This window comes from Peromyscus leucopus, chromosome 7 (assembly GCF_004664715.2).
Source record: "Peromyscus leucopus breed LL Stock chromosome 7, UCI_PerLeu_2.1, whole genome shotgun sequence".
NCBI classification, from domain to species: Eukaryota; Metazoa; Chordata; class Mammalia; order Rodentia; family Cricetidae; genus Peromyscus; species Peromyscus leucopus.
The window spans coordinates 118,451,792-118,464,085 of record NC_051069.1 but is presented as its reverse complement, the minus strand read 5'-3'; the positions used below and the strand labels follow the sequence as shown (position 1 = coordinate 118,464,085).

The window sequence follows — 12,294 nt, the reverse complement described above, 5'->3', positions numbered from 1 at the left end:
TATATAAATTTTAAATGCCAAATGTCATTTATTGAAGGGGGGAGGAGGTCTTAAATACAGGCTTACAGCACAAAGGGAGAACCCCGGAGGGCAGAAGTTCTCTACTGATGTTTTACAATCTCACATCTAAGCTGTTAACGCCCATTATTCAGGATACACAGACAAGAAACTTCCCTTAAGCATTCAGGAGGGTGGAACCTGGCAGGGAATTAGCATAGGGAGGATATCAAGGTCAAGGTCTGCAAGCAAGGCAACAGTTACCCAAAACGGGGGCCAGGGCTCTACATGTCCCCTTTTATTAAAAAATGAGCTTCTGACTTGGGTTGCGTGGGACATCAGCAGGTCACCTTACCTGTCATGGAGACGCTTGCCCAGGCCACACAGGTGCTCTGTCTTAGGTTGGTGAGTGCCCCCCAGGCACTACCCATCTCTGAATACTCACCATGCATGCTCAATCGTGTATGAGCTGCAGAGTTAACTGCTGCCAAAGATCTCAAAGTGGAACTGGGCTTGCAATCTGTGTGTTCGACACAGAAAAGATCAACAGAGGTCCTATCCCACCCATAGCCAGTAGGCTAAAGGCAACTGAGTCATTCCCTTCCTTAACGAGCCATACTGTACATTGGAGTCCTTGTAAGATAGTATCCCAAAAGCAACTGGAACATGAGTTTATAAAATTATAATTTTCAAAGCCAATCGAGATGTATATAACTACTGAATTAAATTTATCGTGCCCAATAGAATGAAAGATTAACTAACTGTAGTAGCTACTTTTGTTGCCAGGGTCTCCACTGTGCTAGCTGTAGTAAGCAATTATGAAATGGTAATCCCAGAAACAGTAGCAGCGGTGGCCGCCATTGCTATAACAGCAACAGTGGCAGCAGCAATGTCAAATTCTCTTCTGGAGTGTGTGGACATCCACTGGCATGGATACAACTCCAGTAACATGAACCGCCAAGGGCCATTTTTCTTGATCCCAGCATGACTTTAGCTGGCAGCTCTTCTGGAGAATCCAATCTCATGGCTACAGTTCCTTGGCTTACATTAATGCTTGCCAAAGCTGGCAATATTGGGCTCTCAATCTCCATTGGCATCAGAAGGGTAGATTTTTTTCATGAAGACCCATTAGGTCTCTGTCATGTTGAGCTTCAGCAGCAGCCACAGGGCATGTTCAGTGCTCAGGAATCCAAAGAGGAACCTCATTGTCCCGAGGAAAGACATAAACAGAACCCTGGGGCCACTCCAACACTAGATCAGGTCTCCTCCACGTGCTAGTAGAAAGATCCTTCCATCGCTCCAGAGGGTGATTTGCAACAGGAGCCCTCCAGTGCTTATCTGCATCGGATACTCCAGCAGAATCCGCCGATAAAAAATTTAAAATACATAAAACAAGGGAAAGAATAGAATCTGGAGAGGAATGATGAGTCCCTAGTTCTCCCTTTTTTTACTTTAGTAAAATGTTTGTTTAATATTTCAAATTTTTCTTTTATTTTTCTTTATTTTTTATTGTTTAAAATTAATTAGTTTATTTATTTTTCTATTATCAGCTTGATACCGTATGTATTCTTATCTTTTTTTTTTTTTCTTCTTTTTTTTTCTTTTCTTTTTTTTATGGCCGTGGCAGGCTTCTTGCTAACTGTTCCTTTATCTTAAATTAATCCATTTCTACAAATCTATACCTCGCCACGTGGCTGGTGGCTTATCGGCGTCTTCACAGGCTGCTGGTCATGGCGGCGGCTGCAGCATCTCTGGTCATTGCGGCGGCTGCTGCAGCATCTCTGGTCATTGTGGCGGCTGCAGAAGCATCTCTGGTCATTGCGGCGGCTGCAGCAGCGTCTCTTTGCCTCAGCCTTCTTTTATTTCTCCTCTCTGCTAGTCCCGCCTATCTTTCCTGCCTAGCCACGGCCGATCAGGTTTTATTTATTTATCAATCAGAACAACTTGACATACAGACCATCCCCCAGCACAGCCAAGTGCAGACCATCTCAAACACCTGCACTCAGGCCCATGGTCCTAATCATCCTCTATATGGACCTGCTGGGTAACACCACAAGGAACCCAAGAAGGGCTCCCACAGGACATACAGAACATCCCACAGCACTTCCCCTTTTCTTTCTTTTTTTTTTTTTTTAAAAAAGGAAGGTTTTAACTTTTACACATCTCCAAAGCCAGCTTGGTATATTTGGGAATTTGGGCGTAGCTTCTCTTAACTACTTCCTGCTGGAGGGGGGCGCTGTATCTTATGGGGATGCAAAGAAAATTTTAGGATCATGGAGTAGTCCGTGAGGCTGTATTGTCTGAGCCAGTTGCCTTGAAACGATTCTAGATGTTGGATCATTTGGGCCATGGTGTCATCGGAGACCTTTCAGGTGGTCTTGGCTGGTCAAACCTGATGTATCTTAATCTGGAACAAATCCATAGCCTCTGGCTTTCTGTAGAGACAAAAGCAGAGTCTCCTTTCCAAAGCAAAACATCCTTAGATATAAATTTCAAAATTGAAATACCTTTAAAATATACACATTGATTTAACTGAGCAGTCTCTACAATCACATGTCTTTCTGCAGTTAAAAATCCCAAAAACAATATAATCCAAACTCTCTGTGTGATATCCATCTTTACATGGCTTATTTTTTATATTACTTTTACTTTCTCTTTAAAGACTTTATTTTTTTAAACTTTCTATTTCTTTATATAACTGTCTATGTTCCTTTTCCTCTCTCTTCCAAGCCTATGTACATTTTAGCAAAGGCTAAATCCATCACGCAGCTTAATGTGCCACTTGCAGAGGCCTCATTTCCGCCTTACTGCAGGTTAAGTGCACACGCCAGGAACCCGCCAGTAACTCAAACCGGCGGCTGCCGCTCATTTGAGAGAGAGAATTAGGAACTGTGGGGCGTTTACCGACGTCACCGTTCCTGGAGAACTTAAAGACATCACCGATCCGTGTGTTGAGTTCTGAATCCTCTTTACCACCACGCGAGGATTCTTCTCAGATCACACTTTATTGGAGCGCCTCTTGGTTAAGGGACTTTGTCTTTAGTATTTTTTTTTTCTTTTTTAACACCAGCCTTTATCCTTGTTCATTTGTCCTTTTTCTTTAGTCCCTCTTTTTTTCTTCCCTTTTTTTCTTTAGCCCTTTTTTTCTTTAGCCCCACGTTCAGGTACAAACTCTTGCCAACACGTTGGGCGCCATTTATAGCTGGAGTTTTCCTGCCTTGCCTACAGTCAGGACAAATCTCTGCCACCCGCCAGTCCCACAGCCGCTCAGACCCAACCAAGTAAACACAGAGACTTATTTTGCTTTCAAACTGTATGGCCGTGGCAGGCTTCTTGCTAACTGTTCCTTTATCTTAAATTAATCCATTTCTACAAATCTATACCTCGCCACGTGGCTGGTGGCTTATCGGCGTCTTCACAGGCTGCTGGTCATGGCAGCGGCTGCAGTGTCTCTGGTCATTGCGGTGGCTGCTGCAGCATCTCTGGTCATTGTGGCGGCGTCTCTGGTCATTGCGGCGGCTGCAGCCTGTATTCTTATCTTAATAGTGAGATGTTTCACTGAGGCTTGCTCAGTAATTGAGTAAAACCGAAATTTATTATAAGCCACAGTCGTCCTAGGGACCTCCATGCTATATATATAGCCTCCATGGTTCTGTGGGTTGTAGTCTGATTGTTCTTTATTTTATATCTAGGATCCACTTATGAGTGAGTACATACCATGTTTGTCTTTCTGGGTTTGAGTTACCTCCCTCAGAATGATTTTTTTTCTAGTTTCATTTGCCTGCAAATTTTATGCTTTCACTGTTTTTCTCTGCTGAGTAGTACTCCATTGTGTATATGTACCACATTTTCTTCATCCATTCTTCAGTTGACGGGCATCTAGGTTGTTTCTAGATTCTGGCTATTACAAATAAACAGTGCTGCTATGAACATAGTTGAGCATGTATCTTTATGGTATGAATCAGCATTCCTTGGGTATATGGCCAAGAGTGGGATGGCTGGGTCTTGAGGTAGTTCGATTCCTAATTTTCTGAGAAACTGCCATACTGATTTCCACAGTGGTTGTACAAGCTTGCATTCCCACCAACAGTGGAGGAGTGTTCCCTTTGCTCCACATCCTCTCCAACATTGGCTGTCATTTGTGTTTTTTATTGTAGCCATTCTGACAGGTGTAAGATGGTATCTCAGAGTTGTTTTGATTTTCATTTCTCTGATGATTAAGGATGTTGAGCATTTCTTTAAATGTCTTTCAGCCATTTGTGATTCTTGTTTTGTGAACTCTCTGTTTAGCTCTTTAGCCCATTTTTTAATTGGATTGTTTAGTATTTTGATGTCTAGTTTCTTGAGTTCTTTATATACTGTGGAGATCAATCCTCTGTCAGATGTGGGGTTGGTGAAGATTTTTTCCCATTCTGTTGGCTGTCTTTTTGTCTGATTGACCGTGTCTTTCGCCCTGCAAAAGCTCAGAGACCATTTTTAACCCCACCTATTTTTCAAGCATATTTTGCAGATTCACTGTTCCCGCTTGACCTCCAGAGAAACAGCAGATGCCATGGTTTCTGTACTCCTGATTTGGCATGCCATTCCCCCAAGCTCCTGGAACATCACTGCTGCAGTCTGCCTCCTCAGGTCCACAAGGAACAGGGACCTGAAATCTCCTGCCACCATGTGTAACTCCCGGCTTCCCCTTCCCCACTTCACCCCTTGACAGAGTGAAACAGTCTCAACTCAGCACCCTTGTTCCTACACTTGCTATCCATAACTCACCTTTTTATAAGAATCAAAATGGAAGAATGTTAGTATTCTGACCTGCCCCTTGAAATCCTGCTCCTTGGAGACCTGCCCAGGATCCTGCCGTGAAGTCCCCTTTAAAAAGAAAACTGTTCCTCCCCCACACTCTCTCTCCATTCCCATGAGGTTTGCACCCTTGACCCCTCTCCCCCACCTCTGTCTTTCTGCCTCCCTCTTTCCCTATCTTTCTCTTTATTTCTCTATTATAATAAACTCATTTCCACGTGGATGCAATGCCTGGGGAATGAGTGATTGTCCACACACCGCAGCCTGTGGCTGCCTCTGCCCAGCATATTTTCCCTCACACATGGAATACCCTGGCCCAGCCAGACGGGGCCTCTCATGTGCAATATCATAACACTACTCTGTTTATCATTACTGAAAATGTGGCTCTACTCTTTATGTTGCTTTCTAGAAATTTTTTGTTAAATTCTATAAAAATGTATCACCTGCAACAGATTGGGTTATTAGCTTATTAGGTAATATGGTTACTAAGGTAAAAGCTCATAAAAATTATCTCTTACTGATAAAGAGCTTACAAAAATTATTTTTCCACAAAATAAAATACAGGTAAATTGTTTGATCCACACTGTTAATCGCTGACAAGTTACATTAACATGATACTTGGGATCTATAAAAACAGATCCTCTCTTTAAAATTTTTTATAAAAATACTCTATAGTATTGCATAAAATTGCCTCCTAAAATCTACAGAGATTGTTCATTTTAATGCTTCTATAGATGGCTTATGTGAAAAGGACTATGTAAATAAATGCTGGTGGTAAAGTTGCTCAATTGTTATTATTTCCAGATTTTAAAGGTAAAGCAGCTCCAATATATAGGACAGAAGGTTTTGGAAATACTGGAAAGAAAATATTTTGACAAACTGTTACTAATGATAAGAGGCCAAAGTTAAAATTACAAGTAAATGGCATTGAAATTTCAGGCATACTAGACACTAAAGCTGATATATCTGTAAATTTTCAAAAATCTTATAATCCCAATTGGCCTTACAAAAAGTCTCCACTCAATTTGTAGGCACTGGAACCTTATCTCAGGTAAAACAGAGCACAGAGTGAATTAAATGTATAGAGCCTTAAGGACAAATAGAAATCTCACAACTAAATGTATTTTAATAATTGTACCTTTAATCATTCCCCTGCTGGACTCATTATGCAGAGGGAGGATAATATTTTGGAATGGATTTTTCTAGCTCACAAACAGAGTAAAAAGTTAAAAACCTATACAGAAAAGGTTTCTGAATTAATCATAAAGGGAATAATAAGACTTAATTGTCAGGAATGTATCCAGCTGAGATTGTAATACCCTATACTAATGCTGAAATTGTGCAGTTATGGGTGGTTAATGATGATTGGCAAAGAGCTTGTAGTAATTTCTTAGGAGAAATTAACAACAAATATCCAAAAGGTAAGCAACTTCAATTTATAAAAAGAACTGAAAGGATTCTTTCCCACATAGTGAAAAGAGCACCTATTTCTAGAACTCTTACATTTTATATTGATGCAAACAAATTAGGTTTGGCTGGTTATAAAACAGGAAACATCAGAAAAGCAATTCAAAGTCCATATGATTCACTTAAAAAATCAGAGTTGTATGCCACTCTGATGGTGTTATTAGACTCTAATGAGTCTCTTAATATAATTACTGATTCTCAATATGCAGAAAAGGTTGTATTACATATAGAAACTGCTGAACATATTCCTGATAATTCAAAATTGATTTTAATATTTATGCAACTACAACAAGCAATCCAAGACAAAAATTAGCCATTATACATCACTCATATTTGGTCCCATATTGGGTTGCCTGGGTCATTAGCAAAAGAAAATGAAGAGATTGATCAATTACTGATAGGAAATGTGTTTGAAGCTTCAGAATTTCATAAGTAACATTATGTTAATAATTGGGGCTTAAGGAAAAGATTTGCAATTACTTGACAACAAGATAAGGAAATTATAAAAAGACTGTCCTGCTTGTTCTTTGTATAATCAAGTTCTTTTACCTGCAGAAACTAATCTTAAAGGTACACAAAGAAATGAAATTTGGAAAATGGATGTATTTCATTTAGCAGAATTTGGAAAATTAAAATATATTCATCATACCATTGATACATACTCTGGATTTCAATGGGCATCTGCTTTAAGCTCTGAAAAGGCTGATTCTATAATTACATATTTAATAGAAACAATGGCTGTAATGGGCATATTGATACAAATTAAAACTGGTATTGCTCTAGCTAATGTTTCCAGTAAAATAAAACAATTTTTTTACACATTAAAATATAAAACACATTACAGGGATACCATATAATCCTACAGGACAAGCAATTGTTGAAAGATCTAATCACACTCTAAAGGAGATGCTTGTTAAACATAAGGAGGCTATGAGGACCCCTAAGGATAGACTGGATAATGCTTTGCTAACTGTAAAAATTTTTTAAATGCTAATGAAACAGGGTCAACAGCTACTGAAAAACATTGGATTGTGAAAAAAATGATAGAGTCATTTCATGTATTATAAATGTTTAAACATCAAAATCAGAACCAAGGAAAGTATTAAGATAGGGCTGAGGGTATGCTTATGTTTCCAAAGGAGATAAAAGGTTGTGGATCCCATCAATATTGATAAAAATTCAGTATGAGCAAGAGGAGTCTCTTGAATGCTTTGACTGCTGAGATGCCTCTGGGAAAGAAAAGATACATAAGGCCTTTGGAGCAGACAGCTAATCCTCCCACCTGTGGACACTGCTGTGGGATGTCTTTCTGTACACTGTAAATATGTGTTACTATGATTGGTTGATAAATAAAGCTGCATTGGTCTATAGCAGGGCAGGATAAGGTTAGGCAGTACATTTGAACTGAGGATGAGATGAAGAAGAGTGGAGTCAGGGGAGATGCCAGCCCAATGTCAAAGGAGTCACATGCCAGCAGACCAGTAATGGCATGGCCACATGGCAATATATAGATTAATAGAAATGGGTTGAGTTAAGTTATAAGAGCTAGTTAGCAAGAAGCCTGACCCATAGGCCATATAATTTGCAATTAATATTAAGCCTCTGAGTGATTATTTTGTAAGTGGCCACAAGACTGCAGGGCTGGGTGGGACCGGAGAAACTTACAGCTACAGGACAATTTAAGAATTCATGTGACAGGGGACTGGAGAGAGAGCTCAGCGGTTAAAGGCACTGGCTGTTCTTCTAGAGATCCTGAATTCAATTTCCAGCAACCACATGATGGCTCACAACCATCCATAATGAGATCTGGTGCCCTCTTCTGGCCTGCAGCCATACCTACAGGCAGAACACTACAAAATCTTTGCCTGGCAGTGGTGGTGCATGCCTTTAATCCCAGCACTCAGGAGGCAGAGCCAGGTGGATCCCTGTGAGTTTGAGGCCAGCCTGGGCTACCAAGTGAGTTGTAGGAAAGGCACAAAGCTACACAGAGAAACCCTGTCTTGAAAAACAAAAACAAAACAAACAAAAAGAATTCGTGTGACAAAGAGGAGGCAATAATTCGAATGACTCAAAGACCTGTAAAAGCTACAAATCTATTCCTTGCCGTGCTGTGATAACTGTACAGGTAACAAGGACTGATCATGCTTACTGGGACTTTATTCCTAATCCTCCAATTAACGTAACATAAGTTGGGGAGATACGGATATTCCTGTGGTGGTTAATGAATCTTCTTGGCTACCTGGTCCTTATGCCAACCAAAGTCCTGCTCAGCCAATGGAGAAGGGTAAAGAGATTAAAAATTATACTGTGAGTGTACAAGGAATTCCTATTTGTATGGGGATTGGAATTCAGTGTTTAGATATGACCTTTCAAGTGTGGCTATCTACAGTCAATACTACCCAAGAATATCATAATAATTTTTATATGCTTCATGCATCTGGTTTCAAAGGACAGGAGATTAATGCTGCTAGATCCATAAATCTACTATTCTATGAGATGAGGGTTACCATCAAGGAATCTGACTAGGTACACTGGCAACAATGTAAGAGTGAGAAACCTCGAGTGTTAATTAATATCTCCTACAGAGATGACATTATTAGAGCCATTATGGCTCCCCTCAAGGAAAATATTCTCACTCAGAGTTAAGATGGAAGCAGTATAGTTTGAATGGAACTGTAGAAATTAGTTCTTCTGTTAATGATCCTATCCAATAGCTTGGAGTTGGAATGTCAGGTCCTTTCCTGCAATTTAGCAGTTCAATTCAGATTAACTTGTAGAAATTAGCAAGTGCCTTCCACCCTCTTAAATCATGGGAAGGTAAGCTAAACTTTAAGGATGATAAGTATACTTGGTCTAAGCCATCCTTTTATGGTGTGTGTACTATTATTGCCTTACTTGCTACTGAAGGGGCCCATACAATGACACCCTAATAATTATAGCATCACTTGTGAATGTTGTACCCTTCATACTTGTATTAATGCTAGTATGTCTTTAAACTTAACTTTTGAAAGTTTATACGTTCTTAAAACAAGGCCAGCAATCTGGATACCTGTGAAGTTGTCAAGGCCATGGCAAAACTCACTGTGAAGATCTTAGTACAGAAGCTCACTGAAAGAATATTAAGAAGAACCGGGCAGTGGTGGCGCACACCTTTAATCCCAGCACTTGAGAGGCAGAGCCAGGTGGATCTCTGTGAGTTCAAGGCCATCCTGGTCTACAGAGTGAGATTAAGGACAGGCACCAAAACTACACAGAGAAACCCTGTCTCCAAAAACAAACAAACAAACAAACAGACTATTAAGAAGAACATGTCAAATTGTTGGATTGATTACTGCAGTTATTATGAGAATTATTGCATTGACTGCTACTACTGCAACAGCCAGAGTGGCCCTTCATAAAGAAATTCAAACTGCTGAGTTATTTAGAGACTGACATAAACATTCTACAGAACTTTGAACTGAACAAAATAAAATAGTGAGATAGTTAATGAATTAGCTAGTTTGAGACAAGCTGTTATATTGTTAGGAGATCAGTTAGAAATATTGAAATATAAGAGCTAGGTAGCAAGAGGCCTGACATAAGTCATACAGTTTGTAAATAAAAAGAAATATTGAAGTAGATAAAATTAAAATGTGATTGGAATGTCACATCCTATTGTATTATACCTTTACAGTTCAATAAAAGCAAGTATGATTGGGAAAAGGTTTAGATGCATTTGAAAGGTCACCCTAATTCTTCTCAAATGATTTATGATTTACAGTAAAAAAAAAAATGAGGAAACTTTCACAAAAAAGTTAACTGATATGGAAAGCTGTGCAGATACTATAGCTTCATTCAACCCTGTAAAATCACTTGAATAGATTTCTTGTTTAGGCAAGTGTTACTCTTGTGCTAGCAATAGTAACCTTATTGGCTTTAAAATGATTTTTGGCTTACTTACGTAAGATTGATAAACAGAAAGAGAAAAGGCTGTATATGCTGTAAAGCTACATAATCTCCAATATAATTAATTGTTGCATATAGAAAAGGGGGATATGTTGGGAGAATTCCTGCAGATTTCTGCAGCTGGTTTGATTCTGGAGTGTTAGCACCTAGCTTTAATCTGCCTTCTGTGATTGCTACCTTTTGTCTCTGGTACCTTCTGTTTGAAGTCTGCACCTAGGGGTTCAGAGCCTATGCAAAACTTGGTTGAGAGAGGACCTGGCAAATGAGGATGTCTTTCAACTGAGAATTTACATTTGGCATCGTCCCTTTGGGGGGCTTAGATAAAGGTTTTGGTATATGGAACTGACTTGCTAATGGTGTGAACTGTATAACCATAAAAGGTCCTTTTGCTAAGCTATAGTCAGTCCATGAGAGAATGATTCATCTGCAGCTGGAAAGGCTAAAAATTTCATCCTTAGAGTGCCTCTGTGCCTTCTTTCCACGGACCCATGTGAATCCCCACCAGATATACAACACTCCAGTAAGGACAAATTATCCTTTCCATAGAGGAAGTATCCAATAGTCACCCTTGGAAATGGTGTCATATCTAGGACAAATCTGGCACTGAGCAGCAGCTATGGCCAGGTCAGATTTGGTGAGTGAAAGTTCATGTTGTCAAGCTCATTCGTAACCTCCATTCTGCCACTATGACCACTCTGTTCTTAGGCAATGATAGGCATGGCTGGGGAAAGAGGCTGACTGTCCACACAATAGGCCATCCTGTCTACTTGATTACTGAACCCTTTCTCTGCTTAAGTCATCTTTGGATGATCATTTATGTGGGACATAGTATCTTCATATCCTTAACCCATCTGGAGAGATCCAAATACTTTTTCCCAAATGTCTTTCTCATCAATTTTTCATGCTTAAAAATCCAAGTCCCTGACCATCCAGTCAATCCACTGGCTACAGCCCATAAATTACACATATGGCCTTATCTCCTTTCAAACAAAATGCATGACCATGGATACTGCCCAAAGTTCTGCCCACTGGGAAGATTTCCCTTTGCCACTATCTTTCAGGGGTGTCTCAGAAACAGCTTTGGGTGATGCCTGTATAACATGCAGAGCCATTAGTAAACCAGGCCTTAGTCAACTGATCACAGAGCATACCACATGAGGCTAAAGGTGCATGTTTGGGAGCAGATGGTATTGTGATGGAAACAGAAACCATAGGCATTTGGACAACTTCTTCATATAGCATGCTTGTGCCTTCAGGACCTGCCTGGGTCCAACACATATATACCACTTCCACTTGATAATAGATTATGAGTGGGCAATGGTGATGGACAGACACTCAGGAGGCAGAGGCAGGTGGATTTCTGAGTTCCAGGTCAGCCTGGAGTTTCAGGACAGCCAGGGCTAAACAGAGAACCCCTGTCTTGAAGAGAAAAAAAAGAAGATAATGGATTGATGTTGTGTATATCCTACTTTATAGATTGGTGGGTCAGATAATACCCAACTATATAGGGCAGTTTTTGCATGTACTTTCTCTCCCTCCAAGCTCCCTCTAAATTGCAGCTGGAGCAAGATTTTGTATGTTTTCTGTTTTTGTTTTTCATTTCTGTTCTGTATTGTTGGGTTTTGTTGTTGTTTGCTCTTTTGGAGAAAAGGTCTTTTTAAAATTTATTTATTTATATGTGCATTGGTGTTTTTCCTGCATTTATGTTTGTGTAAGGGTGCTAGGTGCCCTAGAACTGAAGTTACAGACCATTGTGAGCTGCCATGTTGATGCTAGGAATTGAACACAGGTCCTCTGGAAGAGCAGCCAGTGCTCTTAACTGCTAAGCCATCTCTCTAGCCCCCAAGAGACAGTATGTAGTCAAAGTCTACCTCAGACCATGATCCTTCTACCACTACCCACTGCATGTAGGAGGTACAGTGATGAATCACATCTGACCAGAGCAATCTTCAAACCACAATGAAAATAGCATTTAAATATTCTCAGAGCTCAGGACAACCTTTTCCACATTTCTCTGGGCCTTAGCTTCCTTCTGTGAGACAAGTGACTATCCACACAGCTACACAAAACACCACTTCCACTTACCAG

The 12,294-nt window shown here is 40.0% G+C and overlaps 1 protein-coding gene across 9 annotated transcripts in view; it reads right to left on the bottom strand.

Annotated features, from left to right (window-relative positions):
- Grk4 (G protein-coupled receptor kinase 4) overlaps positions 1-12,294 on the bottom strand; it is a 113,204-nt gene that overhangs the window by 61,126 nt on the left and 39,784 nt on the right. The gene's annotated exons all lie outside the window — the stretch shown is intronic.